Consider the following 25456-nt stretch of genomic DNA (forward strand, 5'->3'; position numbering starts at 1 on the left):
GCCACGTTGGATTTACAACCAAAACTATTATTTCTTCCAAAAATTGCTTTGCATTCTCTAGCTAAAAATAATTAATAATTATTTGTACTGGCTGAATATGATATTTATTTAAATCATGAATTTTTAAACTTACGAATTTCATAAAATTAAATATGTTATAATCACAGATAACTTGTATACTATTCAATGTATGGAAAAAATAATAAATTATGCAAGTAGCCGTCTCGCAGGAGCTCACCGGATTTTTTTTTTGCATTATTCGTTTTTGTTGTTTAAATTATATATTATGCATTACAATGTGCAACTTTTATACCAGGTTCAGCAGTACGTTTAAACCTGGCTTAAGCGCTAAGCGAGGGTAAAGAAATCGGCCCTAAGTGAGTGAGGCGAATTAGCAGATATTTTAAGCAGCCAATTTTATTTCAATTGAAAGTTGGATTTAGCCAATACAGATCGGACTCGATTATCCATGATTCGATTATCTGGGTGTTTCGGAAAAATTCATTGCGGTCAATAGAACTTTTTTGGGGAATTGGGGGTCTGCACGAATAAAAATTTGTTCATAATTTCATGAACAAAAGGTCACGATTTCGTAAACTGAACGATTTACGAAAACCGTCACCAAATTCCTGAAATTATGAATAATACACCTCGTATTCATGAAACTATTTGTGTTTTCTAAAAACCAGTTTGCCCCGAATATATACATGGCGTTACATTAGAATGTTTGTTTCGGTTACTGTTGTTGTTCCCTGGACATGTTTAGTTTTTGTTGTGATTCTTGTTCATGATTTGGGAATACACAGTCGACAGACAAACGTTGTTCATGATTTCAAGAGCTTATTCGCGATTCTTGTGAATTCTCATGACGTTAGCGGATTAAAGTGCATGATTTCAAGATCTTTGTAGCGATGTTCGTAATTTCCATTCACGTTATCGTGATATTTTAGTCATTAGTAGAGTGATTCATGTTCATAATTTTAGGATCTTTGTCACGATTTCAAATATTTTTGTCACGAGTTGTGTGATTTTTGTTCATGATTTCAGGATCTCATGTTATCGTGATATTTTAATTATGAATAGAGCAGTTCATGTTCATGATTTCAGGATCTTAGTCATGATTTTAGATATTTTTGTCTCTAGTTGTGTGATTTGTGTTCATGATTTCAGGATCTTGGTCACGATTTTCGTAATTTCTGTTATCATGTTATCATGATATTTTATTTCAGAGCTTACTTTCAAAGAGTAATGTAACTAATGTTCATGATATCAGCAGTTTTATCATGGTATTCGTAAATTCTCTTCGCCTTATCGTGATCTATTATGTTTAGGTTACTAACGGTTTTTTTACTCGGAATAACGTGGCAATATGAACTGGATTATTAAAATAAGACTCATTCGCAATATCTGGTTCTGTGAACTATATCACGCACACTATTTGGGGTCCTTAGTGCAGTTTTCTTTTTCAGTCCGGACATCACAATGATCCTTATCAAATGAATAATGATGTTCAAGGTCCTAATAGTTTTCTTTTATATCTACAGCTCGTACCTATTATTAGTCGCACTCGCTAGCAACTGGGTATTTCATAAAAAAGTGCATGGAACAAAAATGATTCCACGAATAATACACCAAATTTTGTGAAAGAGTTCACCTAAAAATTTCATTACTATGGTACATGAAATTGTAAATGATTAGATACTAGATAGATCGTAAATCATGTACTAAGAATCTTGAACCAGTTCTCGAATACATGAATAATATTTTATGATTTCGTGAATTTTTTCACGAAAAAGAATGATAAGTTGTGATTATTATACTAGGTATCATGGACCAGTTCACGAATACATGAATAATATTTCATGATTTCGTTACCTATTTCACGAGCACGGATATTGCATCGTAGCTAATGTATTGGGAATCATGAACCAGTTCACGAATACATGAATATTTCAAGATTTCGTGAACTATTTCACGAGTACGGATATTGGATCGTGACTAATATGTTAGGAAGCATGAACCAGTTTACGAATGCATGAATAATATTTGATGATTTTGTGAACCATTTCACGAGCATGGATATTGGCTCGTGACTAATATATCAGGGATCATGAATTAGTTCACGAGGATTGAATGGATTCATGAATAAAATTCCGAATTTCGTGAAATAGTTCACGAAAAAATAGCCTGAATATTTTGATTTTGTGAACTATTGTTCCTATAACTGAAAAAATCATGAATTAACCTTTGGTTTTTTGAATAATGTTCATAAAGTTATCAACTAGTTATTGGTGGAAACCGTGACTGAAGTTCACAAAACAAAAACAAATATTTTCACAAATGAAAGCGTTATGCGGGGGTTACCGAAGGGAAATTGAACATAATTATAAAAGTCATGATTTTTGGTCAAGGTCCTGTTTTCGTAACGTAAAAACGTGATTGTTCCAGAATTCATGGCACTTTATTCACGATTTTGGGAACAATTTTTTTCCGTGATAGAGTCTCAAATTTTGGCAAGCCTGAAAATAGCTCATATATGGGTTATTCCGCGCAAAGTGGCCATAAAAACCAAAACTTGGAATCGACCTTCACGGATTGGAACCAGTTTTAAAGAAATTGTTCATCTAGAGCCAATATATAATAACTTAAATTATTGTATCATTTGAACTACCCCTCGGTCCATGGGAACACTCTTAATTTTAACAAATTGCTAAAAAAATTGTTTTCCTTCGGATTATATCTCTTGTACTGTTTGCACTAGAATCAATCTGCAAGATGATTTTTGAAGGATTTGTTCAAGGAATCTTGAAAAATACTATATTTTTAAACGGCAGTGTTGCCAAATATGCAACATTTTAGTTTTAAACTAAAAGTATCTACATTTTTCTTGTAATACACACATCGGTTACTGCAGGCCTTTTTGACACAAAAAATGTCATTATACCTACTTTGCTCAGTCGGTTTCTAGCACTCTCTTGGGATAAGGATGACATGCTTCTCAGGATTCTGTTTGGATACTTTCCAGGATTCCGATTGAAGTTTTCTTAGCGTTCCAATAGAATCTATTTATGAATTTCGATTGAATCCTTATCCGTGCTTCTACGGTTTTATTCCGAATGGGTTTCAAATGGGTTTACATAAAAGTAGTCGAAAAAAATGAATGATACAATTTCAAAACTGATATCAGACATGGATTCAGCGACTTAAAATTAGTTAAAACCCCAATTTTTAGCCACATAAACCAATTTTTATAATTTTGTCACAACTTTGTATGAGCAGGTGCCACTGTGCCGTGGTTCAATGGAAATTATCTTCACCACGGTTACCTAAGTTAACGTTATTCAAACGATGCCCTAACATTGAGTAAAAATTCTATTCAGATAGTTTTTCGTATTCTTGAAATATACGTTCATAAAAAATCCAATAGATGTAGATGAGTTTCCACTTTTGTTGGAATTCTGTTAAATATCGCGCTGCGCGGAATTTGAAGCACCTGTGTGCGGAATTTCATTCAGTGCAGTACATGATGCGCGGAATTTGGTGCAACAACACATCTTTCATTTTTGTAATTTTTGTGAAATTCTGTTTAAATTCTCCTGTTATTATAATTTTCCCTAGAAAATATGATAAAATTGCTAGCCAGTGGGACCAATTGCATAACTCTAACAATTTGGATTGATTTTTCATAACGAATTTAGATTTACTCATACCTTAGGTGCGCGGAATTATGTGCTTTCACGGTAATAAGAAATCGGAACACACTGAATTCGACAGAAGGCATCAACTTCAGTTGCGAGAAACTAAAATCTGCGTCGTTGCTGATTTGCTGGTGTCATCAAATTCCGCTTACTGCTAATATAACTGCTTAAGTACTAACTGACGACTGACAATGTTGCTCTTCGTTAGCCCTTTTTGCATTGTCATCGTTCCGACCATTCATTTTATTCCCAATAGTCGATGAAACCCTCCTAACAGAAAGGTAGGATATTTCTTCTATCGCTAACATTTGCAATTTAGATACATTAGACGCGCAATACACGCTACACTACGCGCAGAAATTGTCCGTTCAGTAGGCTTTTTATAACAACCACGGTTTTTTAAGCTAGTCACAAGTTTAATAAGATTTTCGATAAAAAGTTGAGCGAACTGCTCAAGTACAAGTGAGTATTTATGGGATTATAGGTAACATTTATAGGACTATTTCGAGCGAAAAATTCAGAAGTATTCAATTACTAACAAGAATCTACTAAAACAGTGGAGGAATGGGAAAAAAGCCCCAGAGACAAACCAAAAGTAGGTTCTATTGGTGGAATGTGTCCTTGATGCGTAGTGTAATGTGTCCTTGATGCGAAGGGATGTCATACACGATACTGATTTCTGTGTTTTGGATTTGAACGGAAGCGACATGGACAATTTTTGGCGTTCGTTTTATGAGTTTTTTAACCTTCCGGCAGTCGCGCTAGTGCACTGAGTGCACATTGCTCTGAAAATCTAGCGAAATCGTCTTAGGGCAACAGCGGCTGCTCGTTCAGTGGGCCATTAGCGCAACTTGCGGAGGGTTGATAAATTTTCCTTCTAGTACATAGTCAATGAAATTAAACAACACTGCATAAAAGTGTTTGATTTATACACGGAGGTAAAAGAACGAATTAAGCTGGTCTTGGAGTTCATATTCGAAAAATGTATGCGTTTTTCTAGCATCTGTTTCACCAAGTCACACAGTCTAGTCTTATAGAGTTCTCTAGAGTAGTTAACGTATTGTACATATAGCGACCATTCACCTTGTTGAAATTAGAGTTATTACATCGTACTACAATAAATCGTTGGGAGAATATACACTAGGCACAAATATCGTCCGTACAGGGACTATTTCTACGGCTACGCGGAAAGAACGAAATCAGCTATAGTGAGTGTATATTCACCCAACGATGTACTATAGTACGATGTAATGATTCTAGTTTCAACAAAGTGAATGGTCGCTATATGTAAAATACGTTAACTACTCTATAAGACTCGACTGTGTGACTGTTCTTCTCACAAGAAGAATTCGTTCGCATATCAATCATCTTACTTCAAACACAATTGGACCCTAATGTCTGGGAAGCGAAACAGTGCACTAACTGCGTCCTAAACCAATTACCTAGAGATGATCGAGCGATTTGTTATTATTTTTTTGTTGTTGTTGCACAAAACGTAGCGTGGCTGACTGCTTGTATCACTTACTTTATGGTGATTTTTTCGCGTCATTCATCATCGATCCGAACCCTTGAGCGGATATCGTCAACCTGTTTTTCTCAGCATACCAGGTGATTTAGCAATTACCTCGTCGATTTCTGTTCGCACCAGTTATTAACCAAGGTATACTGCACGATTGAAACGCGCTTGCGAGAAAACAATTGTGAATCACAGTGCCATTCCAGAATAATTTTGAACTCTCGCTGATATTCCGACGCCGTTTGTGTTGAAGGGTTAAAGATGTATCACATGTGATGCCCGTCACCCGCACGAAGCATGCGATTCCCAGGGTTCCGGTATAGTTAACAAGGGAAGAATTACGGTTGGGATTAATTATAATCATTAGTTTAATGCATTTAAGTTTTCCCAATAGAAATATCAAGCTTAAACAAATGCATTTCATTCGTCGTATGAGAAAATGCTTACTGCTTAAAATTTTAGAAATGTATTTGACATTTTTTTCATACTAACAAATTGGTATTTATAAAACATTGTCCGATTCAGGTAGATAATTTTTAGTAATATTGTAATGGAACTGATTGTTGGTAATTGTCATATTTAGCCCAAAAGGGTCGAGAAAAGATCCTGAGTTAAACCGTACAAGATGCAGAACTTCCCCAATCGGGACGAACACCAGCAGAATGTTGCCAAAACGCCCACCTGAAAACTGTACACGACGCTGCCATCGAAATACCGGTGCTGCGTCACTGGTTATGAGACTTATATCAAGCAGTTTTCAGGCCAGGAATATTTCACGGGTAAGGATAAACTTGTTGTGGATAACCGTATCAAACTGAAGAAACTGTCGAAATTCGCTTTGATGTACCTGATTTTCCAGGCCTTGGTTTGCAGTACCAACCCTTTTTGGCGAGAATCGGTACTACGGTGCTGAAGCCCTTAGTACCGGTCGTACCGGTATAGTACCTTCAAAGTGAAATTGAATGCTCAAACTGATGACTTTATTCTCAGATGATTGATTTGTGCTGATCAAAAAAACATGTTTATCGTTTTTAAATAGCTTCGGAATGGCATGACTCATTTCAGCAGAAGATATATTTCGTATGCGGCATTTTTATTTCGAAATCTAGGCCAGTTTGAAATCAATAACTGCTAAGCGGTACTAGACCTGTGCGCCGCCGCGCCACGCCGCCGCCGCCGGTAAATTTCAACAAACGCCGACGCCGAAAGGTAGACCGGCGGCGCGCCGCCGACGCTTTTTTCTCACGCCGACAATTCGCGAACTCGAAAATCATTAGCTCATAATTATATCCACAAAACTATGAACATTGTCTATGGTCCGAATATACGACGTTAACTGATTCATGATTTATCACATATTGATCTTTATTTGGTATTAGTGGTAGTGAATTAGATCACTAAGTTAACAAAGTCTTGATATTTTTTCGAAAATCATTACACGACACTCGGAATATAATTCATGGATCCATTCTTGCTTTGTCAACTGGTTATGATTGCGAGCATATAAGTTACAATTCACCATTCGTGAAATGGTCCACAAATTCAAAAAAAACACATCCATTTTCAAGATATAGTTGATTCCTTATATGTTAGACACGATTCACCAGTCGAGCTCGTGAAACTGTTCATGATATAGTTCATAAAGTAATAAATCTTTCACATAATCTTAATATACTTACGTAAACAATTACAAAGAATTCAGACTATTATTCATGGATTATTCGCTCTACTCTTTGGTTTTGAAATTTCTATGTGAGCTATTGTGTACAACTGCTAGCAACCAGTCTCATAGGGGCGAGTATTACAAGGAAACTACTAGGACCTGTAACCAGGGTTGCCACTATTTTTCAAAGAAAATCTGGCAGTTCAATTAAAAATATCTGGCAAAATCTGGCACTTGACTGCGACCTCATAGTCATCGAAATTTGGCATATATTTTAGTTTTCGTAGAATGTGCATCAATCGATTTTTGTAAAATTTGGGACATGTTTACCCAAATTTCCAAAATGTGTATGTAGCCGCTTCCAAAACTTAAAAATCTGACAGAATGAGAGATTTGTCTTTTTGTCTGGAAGCTGCCAAAACCTCTGGCTGTGCCAGATAAATCTGGCATAATGGCATCCCTGCCTGTAACCCTGTTATTCTTTTGTTAAGATTCAGTGTAATTTTCGAAATTAAATGAAACTGCGCTAAGCACCAAAAATACATTACCTAGCCACAATTCATGTCCGTGAAATAATTAAGAAAACTATAAGAGACGTGACTCTGTGTAAAAAAATCCGACGGTAAGCTCAAGACTAAAATATCACGATAACACGACGAGAATTTACGAAAATCGTTGCACAATCATTCAATTCTTTACTTTTTCAGTCAATAAAGCTAATATAAATCAATGTATCATCAAGTTATGAACTAGAATCATAAAAATATTAAATATATTCAGGTACAACCACCTACTAAACATTTGAGTATAATGGAATCTTTTTTTTTTGCGTGAACTAGTTTTGTAAAAACACAAAAATTATTTTCAATACGAGGTTTATTTATCATTGATTGAATCGTGACCTATTTTGAAATTTTTTTTCTTGAAGAATAGTTGGGCAGAGTGATCTTGACTTTTAGCGACGTTGGTGCACTGATGTGGCGATGCAGAGGGTAAGATTTCTGGTCGCATAAATTATTAATCGTGTCATCTAGCCCCACTCAAGAAAGATTTTCAGTGGCAGTTGCATCAGCCCGGTATCACAGACAAAGAGGACGTAACACGAGATGAATTTTCATCACTCATAGGTAAAACGGTCGATTTAAATTACAAAAATGCGCAATATCAGCGAACGTGGCGTTAGTGAAAAGATTTTGACACAGAGCTAAATGCGTTACTTAGTTTCTGCACCCATCCGAAAACGTTACCGTCTTTTTAATCTCATGCAAACAAAAAAAATGGGCTGAAAATGTGAAACTCATTCTTGTCGAAGTGAGCAAGGCGGGAGTGGTTCACAACCATTTCTTAAGTTACAACACGATGCCGATCTGTGAGTAAGCACATAACAGGATGTTAGTAAATTAATTGATTCGGTGTATCGAATCTGAATAGATGTATGCAATGGATTAGAATTTGAAGATCCCCGGAACTGCTGGAGAAATTGGCGGTGTGCAGGTGCAACGAAAACTAGAGATACGCTCAGACCATTTTTAATCAGACTTGTTTAATGATCAGCTTCAACCCAACAGGAGCTGAAACATCAAGTCGTGGAATTATTATGAATGATAATAACTGTATATTTAGGTTTCGTCAGGGTGCAGATCTGTATGATTCCAGCACATCGAGCATACTTTGCATTCAAGATATAAGCAAATCTTACGTTGAAAGAAAATGTAGTGCCATGGAATCGAATATGCCTTATCATCGCGGTCATTTGGTACTTACAGAAAGTAAAAGTAAACGCCAGCCTGTAAAATGAAGTAATCCCAGCAAAGTTCAGCCGAAATTGAACTGGAAATTTGGCTTGTTCCAGTTCGTACACGGGATCCAGTGGCACAACTGATTCTAACTAGAATCGGATGTGTCACTGTAGCAGGAATACGAACTGGAACCAGCCAGGATTCCGGTTCATTTCCGGCTGAGCTTAACTGGGATGTGTCTACCTTGAAAGGTGTCCTTACACGATAATTAAAAGTGAAATTTCTGCGCAGTAATGCCATTAATAACGCCTCCTGTTAGGGTACCTGGTATCTGCGGGAGCGACGGTAAAGAAGACTCAATTGAAACAAAAAACAATGAAACGACAACAAGAATTAATTTCCTCAAACAAAACAAAAACTGTTTCACCGTTGCTTAATTTCCCAAATATAGAACAATAAATAATTATTATGGGTCATTGAAATACAGTCGTTACTCTGCATTCTTCAAATTTGTCAATTGCAATCATTATTTCATGCGAAGTCGTAGTATGCGACATCGACAATTTTTCTATTTCGTTCTTCAAATTTTACTACTGTAAAAATAGTTCCACCTTTCATTTATTATCTTGCATTTCGCAAGCAGGGAGGGCACTATTAGAGCATCAGTTAAAAAAAATTGATGTGGTTGCGAGAATTACATTTTGTGCAATGTGTTCAACAGATGTCGCTAGTACATTGATGATTTTTTTAGAATTTTCTTCAAGTTGTAACGTCTGTTTGTATGTGCCTCATACAATAGAACCCGAAAATTTGGGAAAGGAATTGTACTGCCAAGATTTTTTTTAGTTACATAGGTGTCAATATTTGTTACGCCGACACACGCCGGCGCGCCGCCGCCGATAGGGTCCAACGGCGTGACGCCGCCAACGCCGCCGCCGCCGGCCAAATATGTCGCTTACGCCGCCGCCGATTAAAAATGCATCGGCGCACACCTCTAAGCGGTACGACTTTCGTCGACTTCAACAGGTGGTAAATGTAAGAAACCCTATTAACAACAGCAAACCAAAGCGAGAATGGCAGTAAATCCGGCCAGGTTGCTCGCATTTCCTCTCTTGCTTTCATGTAAATTGGTTTCGACCTTTATGTCGTTTGCCTACTATTCTCTAATACATACCAAGGCTCCATGCTTTCTTGTAAACTATGGAGTTTTGCTGAATTTGCCGATAACCAATAATTACAAATTGTCCCATTTGAAGCTGTTCAGCAAGTCTAAAACTGTTAGTTACTAAATCGCTGTTCGTTCTTTTATAGATAAAGGTTTAAGAGCAAACCAAATACAGACATGACTTAGACCATAGTCTTATTACGCGTCACCCAGTGAATAATGGAAACCAATGAGAATGTCACTAATAAAAAAAATCGTAGCAAATTTTTACGTCTCTTGCGCTAGATGTGAATATTCTGAAATTTAATACAAGATCGTTAAAATTTAATTTCGACAAAATAGTGCAGGAATTTAAACATGCCGTTCAGTGCAAAGGGAGCTAGTAATGTTTAACTTCTAGAATTATTATGATGATGGCCCCACCTCATTCTGCCACAAAGGTGTTAGCTCAACGATTTATCTAGAAGGTAATTAATATAATTAAAAGTCATCTTGCAGGCCGTTATCTTGAAACAGGTTCCCCTAGAGAGTCCACATATTTTTCACAAAAAAATTGTATTGTACCGAAAATACCGGTACTGGCTTTTGTTCAGTGCTGGTATTACGGTTACAAAAATGGGTCGGTATTCCCGGGTATTACCGGTACCACAACCCTAGGCCGTATGTATTTGTGGCAAACGTAGTGGATCATTCGTGATCAATGATGGTGAGATTTACAAAACTGAGTGCCTCAAAAACGGCTTTTGCCATTTTTTAGATAGCCTGATCAAAACCGTATTGTTGGCCTGATTTGGAGTACAGGTCGGACTCGATTATCCGGGGATTCGATTATCCGTGATTCGATTATCCGAGGAAAATGATTCGATTATCCGGGTGTTTCGAAAAAAAATCAAACCGAACCGAAAGTCAGGTAATAGATACCAGAGGATTTTTCTCAGCGCGAACGTCATTAAACTAGCCCAAGTAGCAATTGCAACTTGTTGAAAGTTTTAAATGTTACACAACTGCTACACAATATTTTTTTATTGTTAGATATATTTGAAATGAATTTCCACGGGTTTTTAAACTGATTGTGTAACTATGTAACTATAGAGCTGGCCAATAGTGTTAAGCATGCAAACATCAATAACAGTTGTGAAACTAATCAGAAACTTTGCTAACTTGCACAAACAGTCTAACAAGTTGCAAATGCCTCTTTGTTTGCCATTCCACCCTAAAACAGAACTGTCCAACTGTGCTAGTGCGCGACAATTGTCACAGCTATTGTTTTCATTATTTTGCTGCAATTAGGAACATGTTGCACAACATACAAACAAAATGCGCTTTTTCCATAACATAGTTGTTATCAAGAGAGTTAAAAATACTATACAGTAACAAAGCGTGCTACTTGGGAGCCGTGTTGTTGTATTTTCAAATTCAAAGGTTGCCAATTATGTTGATTTTTTAATGTAGAATACATTTAAGCTTTCAATATAGGGGTCCCGTTTCAAAATATCGGCTGCGGCACCGCGTCAGATTTTGAACGTTAATAACTTTTATCATACTTAACAGAATGATTTGATTTTTAGGCCAATTTGTTGAAAATATGTTCCTCTATGCTGTATTAAAATTTTAAGTATGTATAACATGCACTAATAACAAAAAATTGTGTTTTGAAAAATCTTTCGAAAACGACTCGGAAAAGTGAAAATTTTCAGCCCATCCCGCACAGAGCCGTCAAAATGGTGGACCAACCGAACAATAAAATAATGAAAAGTTTATATATAGGTCCACTACATGTTTGTTTTATGATTATTCGTATTTGGTTGCTTGACGAGAGCAGTTAGTGGGGGAAAGACGGCATACTCCTTTGGTTAGGCCATTAGAAGCCGGACGGAAAGGAAAGGCTCACGCACGGCACGAGAACGAGCGAGAAAGCGATAGTAGTGCATATTAGCGCGATTATATAAATATCTGTCGGTCGGTTTTTCTCATTCGTATTCGTTCAAGTACTAGCAAGCAGCCAGTCCACCGAAGTAAAGCAGTTGGCAATGACGACGGTCCGAAAAAGTGCCCCAGCTACTGGTGACTCATCGGAACTGTCGCCCTGCAAGAATTTCGCCCCAACTAAAGGGCAACTAATCTGTAGGCTATCGTTCCAGCGTCTATATAAGAAATACGATGTGTGGAACGAAAGAAAGAGAATTTAAATTATCCTCTCTCGCTCGTTTTCGTGCACTGCTTTTCCATTCCTTTCTGCTGCTAATACCATCATAACTTAAACGAATGTGCATGTTCCCCCACCATCTCATGGCCAGTGTTGCCACAATTGCATGTTGCTATTACACTTTGAATTATTTTATCGATCCTCTCTAGTATTGATAAAATATAGAACGTGCAAAGTACACTAGTCGCATGCTTTTATTCGAACTTTTTGGCAGCCTCCGTTGATTAACTGCATAAATCGATTTGTTTGTGCAGCTCCTTGCTAGTAGCAAACTAAATAGCCTTTATCAGCGCTAACAAATAACACAAAAGAATTTAAATTTGTGAAAATATTTTCCTTCCTTCTTTTCAAATCTGTAACATTCTTTGAAAATATTGTTTGAATGTTGTTATTGAAAAACTGAACATGCAAGTTTGCTAGCACTGGCCACTACATTGAAGGCGATGGAAAGACAGAATATTCGTTTTGGTTATGCTAGTATTGGTAGCCGAACGGAAAGGAAAGGCGCAGGAATGGAACGAAAACGAGCGAGAGAGCGATAGTAGTGCTTTCTCGTGTGTTTATATATGAATATTGGTCAGTCGGTTTTTCTCATCATTCGTATTCGTTCAAGCACTAGCAAGCAGCCAGTCCACCGAAGGAAAGCAGTTGGCAATGGCGATGGACGGAAACAGTGCCCCAGCTACTGGTGACTCATCGGAACTGTCGCCCTGCAAGAATTTCGCCCCAACTAAAGGGCAACTAATCTGTAGGCTATCGTTCCAGCGTCTGGTTCGTGAGATTGTACAGGACTGCAAAGTCGAGCTACGCTTACAAACCTCAGTCGTAATGATGCCCCGAGAAGCCAACGATGCCTACTGGTTCGAGAATGCAAAATAGTGCGCCTGGTTTGTTCGAGAATGCAAAATACTGCACCAAACGCATAACTTTCAGGCCAAATATATTAAACTGGCTCACCGTGTCGCGGGGAGTGCGTCTGAATTATGCTCCCGCAATAAAACAATAAACGGTTCTTTTCAGGACCAATTAATTGTGTTCTAATAAGAGTTAAACTGAAATATCCATTTGAGGTGTTTAACAATTTTCAGCAAGTAGGTTAGAAATACGATATGTGGATAGAAAGAGAATTTAAATTATCCTCGCTCGTTTTCGCGCACTGCTTTTCCATTCCTTTCTGCTGCTAATACATCATAAATTAAACGAATGTGCGTGTTCCCCACCATCCCATGGCCAGTGTTGCCACAATTGCATGTTGCTATTACACTTTGAATTATTTTTTCGATTCTCTCTAGTGTTGATAAAATATAGAACGTGCAAAGTACACTAGTCGCGTGCTTTTATTCGAACTTTTTGGCAGCCTCCTTTGATTAACTGCATAAATCATTAGATTTAAATTAACGTCTCGAAGTGAAGTCACGATGCTCCGGTTATGTCACAGACATTACCCACCCATCTTTTTTTAGTTTAGTAGAGCGAATACGAATTACTATCGCTCTCTCGCTTGCTCGTTTTCGGGCTATATTCCTTTTCATTCTTTCCTGCTACTAATACTAGCATAATCAAAACGAATGTGCGTCTTCCCACCATCCATTTAGTGAGCAGTGTTGCCAAACGCATTTTCAGTTTTTCATCAATAACATTTCAACAATATTTTCAAAGAATGCTGTAGATTCGAAAAAAAGAAAAATAGTTGGTGATGGAAAAGAATTCCCAATTAGAATTTTTAACCATAATTATAACGAATCATTTGAAAATTTCACATGCAAACGTAATTTCGTTGCATATCATTAGATTTGGATTAACGTCACAAGTGTAGTTACGACACTCCAGTTATGTCGCAGACATTACCCACCCATCTTTTAATGTAGAATATTTAGTCTAGAAATCAGAATGTTCCAATGGTCGTTTCAGGCGACTTCAACATAGATGTTTCAAAACAAGAGAATTTGAAATTTGTTTATTTTATGAATGAATGTTTCAAGCTTCGTTTGATCTCTGATCCATCACAAGCAACTACACTTGCAGGCACATGCATTGATCTTGTATTTGTCAAAAACGTCAATGCAGAAACCCGAAGATATATTTCGTACTTTTCATATCACAGACCAATACTTTTTTTAATTGATCCAGTGGTTTAATTTCAAATGTAAACAACGCTTGAAAAATTATAACCGGTTGACGACCTACACCTACACCAATCATGTCAGAATCACCTCCTGGACAACAGCTAAGCCCGGAAATAGTAAGAAGTCAGAAGCATCCAACGAAAATCGAAGCCAGCGCATCTCCCCACCAAGGCCAACAACGCCAACAAAAACGGTCCTTGTCAGGACCACCATCATTTTTGTACAGAATAATTTGAAATATTCCTCGCCCAAATCACCTTTTGTCCGAAAATTCCAATGAATATCAACATATTTGAAGAACGTGTTCCTTATGTATTCTACATCTCTCCGGTTATGTCGCAGACATTACCCACCCATCTTTTTTATCATGTCGCGGTGTAATAAAATAAGGTGGTCACATTTGTTTATGTATTAATGCAGCTTTCATTTCAATTCTTGAAGGAAATCAGTAAGATGTGAAGAAGAATAGCATAAACAGATGACGTACGGGGCACCACTGTAAACACAAGCAAAAAGGTATAACACTCGAAGGTATTTCTTTTCCAGCTTTATTGGTCAATTTTAATTTAATTTTAGATTGGGTTGGAGTGACTCCTACCTACACTGACATATGGGTAAATAGAGACAAACTACTGGTGGAAAATTGATCCCAAAGCCAACTGTAAACATTCCATTTGAGCGGAATTCCGAACAAAGCGTTACTTGACAATAGTCGCTGTTGGTAGTAAACATAAGAGAGAGGTTGGTTTTTCCGTTATTTGCTGTGAACTGTTTTCGGCCAATAAGGATTTGTCCAGAATCACCCCTCAAAGTGAATGTTTACAGTTGGCTTTTGCGCCCAAATCATATATTTGTCGCGAATTGATTGTATAGTACGATTGTTCCTAAATATCATGTTTAACTTCAGCATACCAGGCTGACCTCTTACATCTACCTCTTATTTCGATTGTCTGTAAATCAACATGAATTGGTACTGACCAAGTCTTTGAATCTTTTGCGCGACGCACGTGGGTTTGCAACTGATCTTTGTTAAAATCGTTTGTTAATTTTTATGTTTCGCGAGCTCGAGAGCCACGCTTAATTTAAAAGAAAAATACAAACAATGACAAATGTTCGCACCTTTCTTTATATATCGTATCGTCTGCTCGTTGCATTAGCAAAGACTATATAATGCAACGCGTTCTTTATATATTGCAAATATGAATCGGTCAACAAGTTTCCTTCACAGATAAGAGTGCTGATGGTGTACCTCATATGAAGCTGATGCCAGATGATCATGGTTCGAATCCCGCAATAGGAATTAATAAAATCTAACAGAATTGAAATTATATCGTGAATTAGTGTGCTTCATACTCTTCAAGGGTCAAAAAAATTCACGGAAAACATTCATTTCCCCTTATTTTTCCATTTCAGAACATTTTTACCACTTTTATTTAAGGTTCAAAGAACTTTCGGTGAGCGTCTACACGAATTGAACGCTTGATAGTATGCGTTGGAAAAAATGCGTTCAACTTTGTCACCGGTTTATCCACATAAAGCATTTATTAAACTCTAAAAGAAGAACATCAGTCGATTTATTAGTTTATCAGGATTCAAATCATGCAAAATAGTTGGTGGAAAAACAATTGACCGGGTGCAATGGTGCTTTTGAAAAAGTGGCGGTAATTTTTCGTCACATCACCACACTGTCCCGGAGCACGCAACACAACTGCGTAGTGAAAAAACCACAGCCACTTTTTCAAAAGCACCATCCCGTCCGGTCAATTGTTTTTACACCAACTATTTTGCATGATTTTAATCCTGATAATCTAATAAATCGACTGATTTTCTTCTTTTAGAGTTTAATGAATGCTTTGTAGGATAAATCGGCGGCAAAGCTGTACATATTTTTTCCTACGCATACTACCAAGCGTTCAATTCTAACACATGCTCAAAGAAAGTAACTTGAGCCTTAATCTCATATCACCTTTATGTTGTGCTATATAACATCGATCTGTCAAAATGAAACATGCTTCATTGTAGCCTTCAGTAATGCTTTTAGAAGACAAAAGCTTTATAAGAGTGTTCCTAATGTGGAATCAATGCTAGTTTTGACAAATCTTACATCAGTCGGTTAATCGCCCTTTTCCACTTTATAACAGCATTGGTGTTGCATTTACAGTAATGTAGCATTTTATCGCATTCCGCGGACAACTCGTTTAAGACTGTTATCCTTATATCATTTAAAGTGTCGTGGTTACTTGGGTGAGTTCCATTGGACTTTGACACAATATTGCTCTTCTCCTATTATCTCCTTCAACAATTGATTCCTACTCAGAATTCCAATAGCATCTTTAACCTCTTAATGCCAATGTTCAACTACCTTTTTCAGGCGATTGGGCAAGATCAGAAGGTAAATATTAAGCAGCCTCTAGCACTGTGAAAGAAACACATAGCTTTATGAAACTAGGTTTTCGTGTTTCATGGCGCCAACAGTTCTAAGGAAAAATAGTTTTGGAACCCTATACGCGGTGGAAAAATGTTGGTCAAGTAAGGGTTAAGATTCTGATAAGAGACCCAGTCACTGGAGGCGATTACAATTCTTGGGTAGCTCAAGCAAATATGGATGTTAGACTATGTAAAGAGAACGCCAGCAGTACTCACTGAGGCGGGCGTGAACCTATCATCTACGTAACCTTCAGTAGTCCTTCGCTAGTGACAAACATGAGTGGAAAAATTTGCGAAGACTATGGTAAACAGGTCTAATACGCCCCTCTTAAGCAAAAATAACTATAGTCCAACATTCGACACTATGATCTCTGCACCAACTACTCTAGATTATTGTTGTATTAGAGGAATTCCACGAACATCCGTCCAAAAATAATCCACCATCTTGAATTCCTATGAAACTTTACACATTTCATCGGCATGGAAGACCAAACATTTTCCACAATCAGTAAGATTATTTTGACTCAAGAGCAATTTTTCAAAAAGGCGCAAACATTTGTACATGCATTAATTTTAATTTTTTTTTGTTCGATTACTGTATTTTATGCAGTAAAACTTTCTGAGGATAAGTTTGAGAGAATGAATATTTATGTGCAAAAAAAATATACACTGAAAAAAATTTTGTGTCATTTTTCACAAAAACAAAAATTTGTGTTAAAAATTTAAATTGTAAAAAAACCCATTTTTTCTATTTTTTTTGTATTTTTATCAGTAAAAACTTCAAGAGAAATGAAACATTTTGAATGTGATTGTATGATGGAGAACTTATCGGTAAAAAAGTTTTTCTAGCAATAACTTTATACATGTTTTTAAATTTCATGCTAATTGACATACAAAACTAATTTTATTACAGAATATAATTCTAACTCTCATTTTAAATCAAAATGTATTTATCAAAAATCTTCCAAAATACGATAGTTTTCGAGATATTTGGAATTTTGTTCCAACAAAAACAATTAATTCGTATGATTAAGCTCTTTTTAAAAGTTATTCTTGTTACCCAATTATAAAATGTCAAAAATCTAATGTTTATCGTTTTAAAGACATAAAAGAAACTTTTTCTGTGAATTTGGATCATGGAGAAGCAATATTTTTTTTCCTAATAACAACTTTTGACATATTTTTGTAATTCTTACTATTTCCAGTCAAAAATACTATTTTCTTTTTGAATATGATTCTAAACGCTATTTTAAATCAAAATGCTAATAACAAAAATTTTCTATGCTATAGTGAGAAATTTTGGTTTTTACCTAATTTTCCTCCTTAGGGTGAAATATAGCATAGTGCTTTCGCATAGGCCTGCTAAGCCAAGACAAGTTTCGGCTTCATTGTGTCTCATCGGCATAAACAGAACTTCTGCTCGAACGGGACATCACGTTTGATCAGTCGTTCGATTGAAACACATAGTGTGTTTTAGTTTTAAGGGATTTGCGTCAAGCCGGCGCTAATCTATTCCGACAATAAGTTAGTGTCGGTTTCTGATGAGGCGAAGCCGAAACGCAACATAGTATGAAAAATTTTCTGAAATGTGATAGTTCTGGAGATATTTCAAATTTTGTTTTAACAACATAATTCCTTTGTTTTAATACGACCTTTTCAGAAATTATTCGTGTTTCTACATTAACAATAATAACTTTTTCAAAAGGCCCATAACATTTCCTGTAACTTACTCTTTGACATCAAGGTGATATTGTAAACCATTTGAAAGCTATACGAAAACAATCAAAATACTATTCAACCATAAGGTCTTATGATTAAACTAAATATTTTATATCATATATCGGTAAAAAAGTTTTTCTAACAATAGTTAGAAAAACTTTTTACCGATAAGTTCTCCATCATACAATCACATTCAAAATATTTTTTTTCTCTTTAGGATTTTGTTTCTTAAATATAAAAAAATTAGAAAAAATGGCTTTTTTGCAATTTAAATTTTTAACACAACTTTAGTTTTAGTTTAGTGAAAAATTACATAACTTTTTTTTCAGTGCATATTTTTTTCGCACATAAATATTCATTCCTTGAAACTCGTTCTCAGAAAGTTTTTCTGTATAAAATACAGTAATCGAACAAAAAAAATGAAATTAATGCACGTACAAATGTTTACGCCCTTTTTAAAAATTGCTCTTTTATCAAAATATTGCAATTGTCAAAGAAAATAATGGGGGTTCATAAACCGAACACAACTTCAAAGTTTCGTTCGAATCAACGATGGTCATATTTTGTGGTCGGCCGGTTTCTCATGGAATCCCTCATTAGTTAGAAATTAGCACCCGTTTCATTTTTTAATAAAAGCATCCTGATACAAGTGTTATTAAACATTTTTCAAATTCTAGTTTTTTCTTTCACCCAAGGCAAAATGCCCCCGGTTACAGTGTAATATGCCCCACAGCAATCGGTGAGTATGCCCCACAACATTGGGTGGGTCGTTTTAACAGGAGATGAGCTGTTGTGAAAGCATGAATAATTCTACACCCACACATAGTTTTAAGCCAAGCTAAAATCAAAGATAGTAAGTACAATATTCTAGTAAACTACTCGAAATAGTTCTATCAAATCCTACTGTTTCTAATTGGTTGTAATATTATTGGGAAAAGTGGTAGCTTACATTAAAACAGCTTTTTTGAAACTTTGTATATTGTGGTTTTGCAACATTTAAAAATTACCAAACTAACTCAGTACGTTGATTTCATGAAACGATACTGTTATCAGTAATTTTTACTTTTTAGACAATTCAGGAGTCCTGGGAATTGAAGTGGGGCATTTTGCCATGGTGGGGCAGATTATACCTTTTTCTCCTACTTGCGTAGTGATCACCTGATAATCCGGTACGATATTAGTCAACTAAATTAGTCAACTAAAGACAAGGACAGGGATCTCTTTGTGGAGACACAACGCGCACTCTTCTAACTAGAAAGGGGGATAAGAGAAATATTAGCTGTTATATGTGATACCACCACGTTAATTAAACTGGAGCCTACTTGCTTACTTTATTTTTTTCTAGTATACGAGTAATCCGAATAATTTACCCCGAATAATCGAAGCACGGGGTAATCGAGTTTGACCAGTATTGTAAAAGACACACCTTATTATAAAAATGTCTAGAATTCTTACACAAATAGCTATAAACAACTGATACGTACCGTTTACTCGTTACCAGTATAAATAATAAAAGAAAACAAACTGAAAATACAAATTACGCCTTGAAATTCTGAAAAAAATGATAGGGCCAAAATAGGTACATTTACGTTTACCATAATATTAAAATTTACTCTGACCATTTTATTTCCAATTTCCCCATGAATGAAGCGCACATTCATAAAATAACACAAAAAAGTTTGATTCGATTATCCGGGGTGAGATTTTTTTGAAATCCCCGGATAATCGAGTCCGACCTGTAATGCAACTATTCCGAAACTGTACAGGAGTGGAATGCGGAAAATTCGGTGAATTTTGTGCCGAAAGACATGAAACTACCAAACTGTACTTAACTTCGGCCGATCGGAAACCTATTGGGCAATGATGAAGCGCGAAGTTCGGAAGACTAAAGGAGTGGCGAAGAACGAAAAGGAAATGATGAGGAATGTACATGCTCTGATGGAGTGCGTCAATTGCAAATGTCGAACGTTTTACCTCAACTCATTCAAAGACGTAAGCTGAATTAAATACATATACTGAACAACTGTAAATTTTTGGTTTCATTTCGATAACTATAGCCGATTTACCAATCAATCTAAAGTGGCGCAATAAATAGCGTCTCACTCTTTGCGAAAATTTTTACAATTTTAAAGATAAACTTTAGTAAGCATCTTAATAACACAAAGAAAGTCACGTGAGTCCAGCCTATCGCAAAATAATAAATAAGCCACAGTCGGAACGTTTCATACTAAGTAAACAATCCATCTTTGTTTACGGAATCGTTTACAGCCCTTGACCGAAGACTCCATATCAAGAAGACTGATATCTCTTTCCTTCCCCCATACAAACGAGAAGCGACTGAGGTTACAGCGCCTCTATTGGAAGAAGGGAGGAAGCTTTATGTAAAAATGTATATGTGTGTGTGCATCACTATGGAAAGTACCACCTTTACCCGCAAGTGGCGTTGCTGTTACTGTCTCCGGATTCTGGACAGAGTTGCCAGTCTTCTTGATATGGAGTCTTCGCCTTGACCCTAATTAATTTGCGTGTACATACGATGCTGTTGTATGCATCTTGTTGGAGTACGCCGTCAATGCAGACACCATGCTGGGTGCTGCCAAGAAGTCCATTCACTTCGTCGAAGGTAAACTTCGAATCGAGTAGGTATCTGCGTTGTGCACCGATGCAAAAAAAGTTTAATATTTCCCCAAGGACTTGAATCAAAACACACGGCTGACTGGTGAAGACCTGCTTGCCTGTTGTTCCATTTCATCGCCAAACTGGTCGATATCATTCACACTTTATCTATAAGTGACAGTGATGGTTTCATGATAACTGTTGAAGGCTAATGCCAGACACACGATAATCGACCATTATAATATCTGATGCGGGATTGTAATTCAGTTATAAAGCTGATTAGTTTTGAACAGTTGAGTGGATTTGTTCACCTTTCTTGGGGCTTGTTTTACTGTGCATTTTAAATGAAAATATTTCGTTGATTAAGATGACAGCTTCAAGAAATAAGTTCAGACATGAATCTAAAATAAATATAAATATTTTCTCAAAATGATCGAGAAACTACAGTTCCTCATTTGGTAAATGTAGATTGCCTTCATAAGACATGCTTGAGAAAAATGAAACTTGACTCGAAAGGTACCCAGCTCCAGCCGTTTCTGAGATACTAAGCGTGGCGCACCACGATGGCGCTTGTCTATGGAAAAAATCATTGTTTAAAGAGTTCACCGGTCCATTCTTGACGGTTTATGTATATGCGAGCATCTATGAATGGTTTCTTGCTTTTATGGGGACGAGATTATCGTACGGAAGAAAGATTGCGTCGGACATGTTGAGAAGCGTATGGGAACGAGATTACGAAATCTGAAAAAGAAAACAAAGGTATCGGAAAGGAAAGGGAAAGTTGAAGGACAAATCAATCGGCATGCTAACAAAACTTTATTGGCTGGCGATTTGGAGAAACTCAAATTCAGTAGAACTATGCGAAATCTAATCTGGGCTTCCCTCGAACACTGCTCGTCATCAAACAAAAGTCCCCAACACTCAAAGTGTTCACCCGGCGAGAAAAGTTGGTGCAAGTACCATCAGGCCGAATCAAAAGGAATTCTAGAAACTTTCGAACATGTCAGGATCTGCGAAAATCTATCATCTAATAATTTATTAGAAAGATGCTTAGGAGCTCACACCCAAAACATCCATGAGTCTCTGAATAGTGGAACCTGTGCCTTAGCGCCAAAACACTTGCACAAATTCTGACAGGCAGGTGGTCATTTTTGGGACTTATTTGACAGTCAACATCTTCAACCAAGGTTTTTATCGATATTACAAGCTATGGAGGCGATGGGAATCACCTTGGGGACTGAGGCTGAAACATATGCTACTCGACTCGACGGTGATCGTTTAACTCGTTCTGAACGCAAAGTGGTTGTCGCTACAAAACAGGCCCGAATTCTACAAAGGGAGCGAAATGTGCAAAGCCAAGAACATTTTCGTGATGAGGAAGGTGAGCTCTACGGACCTGGTATAGCAGATTAACTAGTACGGTACTACAACCGAGTTATACACCGCGTATTTTAACTTTAAACGCGTTTTCCCGAAAGTAGTGTTTTTTAAGCGGTCAAGTAAGACTTTTCGTAGTAGTACTGGTCCGCTTTCAACATTTTTTGTCCAATTGTTCAGAAAACATACCACTAGGTTTTCCCGAAAGGGATTTGCAAAATGTCAATTTATTCCATTTTTATGTCTCCTAATAGGCCAAAAAATAACGTAAGAATTGAAAATTTTCACAAATCGTTACATAGCTTTTACAAATTATAAAATAAAAAAAATCCCTCTCGGTAAAACATAGCCAACGTGACTATGATTATAAAAAATATGAGTTTGCTGATTACAGCTTACCCAATTTGCTACAACTTTTCTTAACCCTTAAAGGCGCAAACCATTTTTTTTTTCAAATTTTCTGAAAATTATCTCACAGCTTTAATACGTTACAATGATAATTTTGAAATGGTTTTTGCAATGTTGTTTTAAAACAACATTGCGCATTTAAGGGTTAAACGGGACCCATGCAGTTAAGCATATTTTTATTAAGGGGTCAACTACTTTTTCATTTTGCATGAAATCGATTTTTTTATTACTTTATTTGAAAGTACAACTCTTTGCGAATGGTTTCCCAAATTTTTATAAAGATCCAAGAAATAGATCGAAAGTTACAGCGCTTCCAAGCGCGCTTCGCCTACCAAGAGAAGTGGTAATTTGAAATTTTAAACTCGATTTTCTCGAAATGTCGTTTTACTAAAAATGGTTTCCACGTGATCACGATTACCGAAAAATTACTGAATCAATTTTATTAATTTTTTTCAATTGATCGTAATTAATTCCTTTTTATTCATAATTTTTTATTTCATGGATAAGAATTTTTTAATACAATTTTTAGAGCTTAAAACAGCAATTTTTTACTGAAAACGTTCTCGAATGCAGGAAAAAAATATTATTTATTCAACTAATCGTTAAGGTACGGGAAATACTCATATACTAATAATTTTTTTTTTGAGTTTTGGGTTTTTAGATGATCTATTAGTCTCCAATCGTGATCACCGCAAACCTCTTAAATAAAAACCTGTTTTAATCCACCTAGAGGTGCAATTGTGCCTTTCTCATTTCTTCAAACTATGATTTAATAGCTGGTTCGTACAATATAATATTATGGAAATGTCTTTCATTCTTATTACACTTGGTAAGTATATATAAGAGCACCTTTTTGCATTCATCGCGGTATCGGTTTGAATCGGAGTTTTCTATGTGATCGACCTCCACAACCCGTAACTCCGGTGCTGGAAGTCGGATGGAGATGGAATTTAATATCAGTTTCTGGGGACGCAACACCTTTCATTTGAGACTAAGTTGAGCAAATCTAGCCATTTTCGAGAAACCAATATAACCGTTATTCTGACTTTGGATGCTTCCGGATCCGTCGATGGTGGCCAGTGTGGCCAAAGAGACTTTGAATGACTGTTGGGGACCTAGATCTACAAAATCAACAGTTGTGTTTACATTTTGGAAAAAAAATCACCTTTTTACATTCATCGCAGAATTCGTTAGAATCGGGATTTGCTGCGTGATCGTACGTATCACCCTGTAATTCAGGAACCAGAACTCGGATCCACACAAAATTCAACAGCAGCTGATGGACCTTTCATTTAAAATTAAGTTTGTCAAAATCGGTTCAGAAAATTCCGAGAAACCGATTTGGAAAAATCAACAAATTTTGTTTTGTAACCATACTCTTCAACTCGTAATTCGGAACAAGATGTCGGTTGAAAATGAAATTCAATAGCAACCTATGGGAATATTATACCTTTCATTTGAATCTTAGTTTGTAAAAATCGGTTCAGCCATCTCCGAGAAACCGATGTGGACATTTTGTTAACAAATCCGCACATACACACACATACATACACACATACACATACATACATACACACATAAATACACACAGATATTTTGCGATCTCGGCGAACTGAGTCGAATGTTATATGAGACTCGGCCCTCCGGGCCTCGGTTAGAAAGTCGGGTTTTGGAGCAATTGCATAACCTTTCTATATAAGAAAGGCAAAAGAATAATATTTAATTAGCTTAATAAGCATGAGTTCAATGTTATCTTCATGTGATTATAATTTGCAAAGGTTGGTGGAATGCGTTTGAACGTGTAGGGAATGGGGGTTTAGTAGAGTGGGTGTGGAGGATGCGTCAGAAATCCTTCATCTTATTTCGGTATACGGGGTGGATGAAGGAAATCTGGGCGTGAGGGTGATCCAAGAAGAGGGAAGTGATGAAGGAGGGAGGTGTAAGGGAAAGGTGGGGAGGGGGGGGGGAAGGGGCGGCTACGCAATACTCAACTGCATATTTTGCCTTCGATTTGAGACTTGGTTTGAGAAAATCGGTTCAGTCATCACCGATGAACCGATGTGACTTTAATTGTGGAATATGCCCGGAATTCCGGACTTCCGGAATCGTTGAAAGTGGACAATATATTCAAAGAATGTTTGATTGGCAATCAGTGATCTAGATCTACGATTAGAAGTAATTTGGTGATTATTTCAATAGTTTTTAGCCTCTGAGGTATTACGATTGTACCGATTTATATGGGAAATTCCAGTGTATCCTTACTAACACCCCTGTAACTCCGGAAGCAAGAGTCAGAACCGAATGAAATTCAGCAGCAGTCAATGGCATTACTGTATCTTTCATTTGAAATTAAGTTCGTAAAAATCGGTAGAGAATTCGTTGGGGAATGGGTGTGATATTAGCTTAGGAACTTGGCGGGTTCCCCGGGGGCGTCATGAACTGTCATAGGTGACCAATGTGGTCAAAGCTGCTTTGATTGATCATTAGTGATCCAGACCCGCAAACTAGAGTAATGTTACATCAATTTTAATATGTTTTACATCATTTGAACATTATGGTGGTACCAGTTTATATGGGAATTTGCTGTGTGACCGCACTCTTCAACCCGTAACTCCGGAAACGGAAGTCGGATTAACTAAAAATTCAATAGCAGCTCTTGGGAGCGTTATACCATTCAGATGAACTAGGTTTGCGAAAATCGGTTCAGCCATCTCTGAGAAAATTGTGTGAGTTTAAATGACACACACACATACACACACACATACACACACATACATACACACACACAGACATTTG

At 36.7% G+C, this 25456-nt stretch overlaps 1 protein-coding gene across 4 annotated transcripts in view; it reads right to left on the reverse strand.

The window, feature by feature from the left end:
• LOC131689034 (motile sperm domain-containing protein 2-like) overlaps positions 1-25456 on the reverse strand; it is a 130723-nt gene that overhangs the window by 92280 nt on the left and 12987 nt on the right. Inside the window, exon 1 of one of the 4 annotated variants that reach the window (XM_058973784.1) lies at positions 3711-3728. The exons of the other annotated variants lie outside the window; for them this stretch is intronic. The gene's annotated coding sequence lies outside the window, so the exon portion shown is untranslated. Of the gene's footprint in view, positions 1-3710; positions 3729-25456 lie in introns of those variants that run through there. 4 annotated transcript variants of the gene reach the window in all.

This window comes from Topomyia yanbarensis, chromosome 3 (assembly GCF_030247195.1).
Source record: "Topomyia yanbarensis strain Yona2022 chromosome 3, ASM3024719v1, whole genome shotgun sequence".
NCBI classification, from domain to species: Eukaryota; Metazoa; Arthropoda; class Insecta; order Diptera; family Culicidae; genus Topomyia; species Topomyia yanbarensis.